The sequence below is a fragment of the Triticum dicoccoides genome, chromosome 1A (assembly GCF_002162155.2).
Source record: "Triticum dicoccoides isolate Atlit2015 ecotype Zavitan chromosome 1A, WEW_v2.0, whole genome shotgun sequence".
In the NCBI taxonomy this organism is placed as follows: Eukaryota; Viridiplantae; Streptophyta; class Magnoliopsida; order Poales; family Poaceae; genus Triticum; species Triticum dicoccoides.
In genome coordinates, this window is record NC_041380.1 from 34,534,112 (window position 1) to 34,537,275 (window position 3,164).

Genomic DNA, 3,164 nt, shown 5'->3' on the forward strand with positions numbered 1-3,164 from the left:
CCGCGCGCCGCCGCCGCCGTTTGCCGGACTTTCGCCGGAGGTAGCCGCCGCCGCCTCGGTTTTCGCGAGAGAACCGACGGTTTTTTTCTAAACCTAGATCTGTTTTTTTATAAATCCGGTTTGGTTTATTTTTTTCAGTTTAGTTATTTAGCGAACGCCCGCTCGTTAGTTCGTTTTAACGAACGGTTTTCACCGTTTAGCCGCAGACAGCGAACGTTCGTTCATTAGCCTGTTCGTTAGTTTTTCTTTTTCTCGGATTTTCTGCGATTATTTTCGGTCGCGATTTCTGATCCGATTTTCGTTCTAGTATAACTTTTCGCTCGTTTATCAAAATCAGGCGATTCAAGCGCCTAGAGTTTCGTCTCGGAACCCTCTTTTTGTTTAACCAACTTAAACAAGATTTTTCTACTGTAAAATTTGACTTTAGTCCAGATTAGTAAACGAAGCTTGTTTCTTTCGCCGTTTGAGTTTTGTTGCTTCGTTTGATTTGATTCTTTTTGCAAACCGGAGTTCTTAAGTTGAACTTTCTGGTTAGATCTCTTATTTGAGTTTTACTCGTGCCCTTACTTGATTGCTTATTGTATGCTTGTTTGTTTGCGATAGAGTACCCGGAGTGTGAAGCGTGCTACTACGAGTCTCTAGGTTTCGCAGATCATCAGCAAGGCAAGTAACACTTTGATCATACCTCTTTACTACCCAGTTTTATTGCATTAGATCAATCCGCAAACAATTGCATGGTTAGGATCTGATTAAATTGTGGGTTGGGAAGTAGATGAGGTAGTACCTATTCACCTGTTCATTATCAAACCTTGGGAGTTACTTCTACGTCGCTTATATTGCTATGCTATGCTCGTAGACGTAGATTGGGTTTGAGAGTATTCATGACAGATGTGAGTATTGTTAAATAATGGTTAACTTAAGGTGGCAACTTTAATACACATCTAGGTGGATTGAGGCACCTGGGGAATTCCAATGATTGCCTGTATTTTTGGAAATCCTGGGGTACCGTGTGATTCTGCTATGGACTGCCACCCAGACTCAAAGGGATCATAAGATTATTCATGCTAGAAACTTCCGTGTGCAGCCACATGCCATTATGAGCTCTGGCATAGTTGAGTAAGTTGTGGGAAACCTTTCCATGATGGGCTAGCAGATGTAGGGGATTGTAGGTGTACCGGCCTATCTATCAGTTAAGGGGACCTCTTCGGAAAGACTGTGTCTCAGTCATCCGTTTCTCAAACATCTTGTAGTGCGAGAAAACCAACGGAGGAGATCGAGTCTTGTGGGGAAAAGTGCACAAACCTCTGCAGAGTGTACAAACTAATCATGGTTAGCTGTGTCCCCGGTTATGGACATCTTGAGTATCTAGTTCTTGGATTATCATGTGGATCTCATCACTCTTAATTATATAATTTGATTGGGGTTAATGATTATTTTTAATTGGGATTGAGATGGGGTTTACCATTCTCAATGTTTAACAACCACCATGATAGTTAAATAAAATTTATTCCTTTGTTGTAGGGAAAATTTGGCTTTTCACAAAACATATTAACCATACAGCCTCCACCAACCAAATATGCATGTAGTGATAGCATTATTCTGTTCATTACTCTTTTGTGTTACCTTGCCAGCATATTCCATGTGCTGACCCATTTTCGGGCTGCAACGTATCATGTTGCAGACTTTTCAGACGACGAGTAAGGAGCCTTAGGTCGTGGTCTTTCACTTAGTGATGCCGTTGGAGTTGATGGACTCACTTTATCTTCCAAGCCTTCCGCTGTTATCGTATTAGATGGCCTTAAGCCATATTTATTGTAATAAGTTCTCTTTTGAGACATTCGACGTAATAAGTGTGTGATTGCTACTCTTTTATAAATGTTTCAAGTATTGTGTGTGTCAGCATTACCGATCCAGGGATGACACTTATGCACAGAGATCAGACTGTTTGAGGTCTGGTCGCTACACATATTTATAGATGTAACCCTTTCGAACGGGAGACGCATAGTGGTCACGCATACTGAGGATTGAAGACACCTATAGCTAGCAAGTTTCACGGGCACAAAGACCGGAACAGAGCAAATGAATGGGGGAGGAGGAGTTGTCATTTGTGCTCACCCACGAACGCAGGGGCGGAGCTCGTGAACGCACAGGGAGGTAGTCGAACACCAGACCCTCTCAGCGACAAAACAACTGCACATTTAAAACCACCAAATCAACACAAATATGATGTTTTATATAATAAAATCGAAAAATATATGACCTAACTCATAATTCACCATTGGCCTTTGGAAGGCCGAAGAGCACCTTTTCGGTCAACAGGAGGCCGAAGAGGTATCAGGGGTCGGGGTGTCTGATACGTCTCCAACGTATCTACTTTTCCTAACGCTTTTCCTCTTGTTTATCAGCCAGTGGGCCAACTTCTCCCACGCCGTCCCTGTTATCTTTGTCATCCTGGTCAGCCTGCATCGACAGGAGAGCCCATGTCATGCATCAAAACATCTTCATCATGCGCACTTCTGGCCGGCGGCGCATGGGCGGTTGAACGGCAACCGGAGGCGGCGCGTGCGGTGGTTTTTCGTGGGGAAGTCGCAGAGAGAGTTGTGCTTTTTAGATACCGAGGGAATTGTTTTTGGGGATATAATTGGGAGAAAATTACGGGATTCTTTTTCTGGATAGCCACGTGATGTCCCACGTTTGACGAGGTCCAATTTCCCAACGTTTTTTCTCTTTCCTTTTGGTTTTCTATATAGAGGTTATAGATCATATACATGCAAAGTTAAAAAAATAGATGTTAACCGTAAGTTTAAGAAGAGGGTCCAATTTTCCAGCATTTTTTCTTTCCTTTTGGTTTTCTATAGAGATTACGATCGTATACATGCAGGTCTCTCACCACGGTTAATTATTTGATCTTAACCGTAGGTTTAAGATCCAAAGGTTAATTTTACGTGTTTTCTGAGAATTAACATGGAGGCTCGATTAGTGCTTCCAATTAGTAAATATAAGATATAAGATAAGATGGAGTGTTCGAGTCTACCACCAGTTGTTGCAAAATTGATCTTAGTCTCACCGAGATGGCCTGGCCAAGTTTCTGTGATGAAGTCGCTTCATTTCAGAATCATCGAAATGAATCGATCGGAATTTTTGAAATGTGGTCTTGCCCTAGC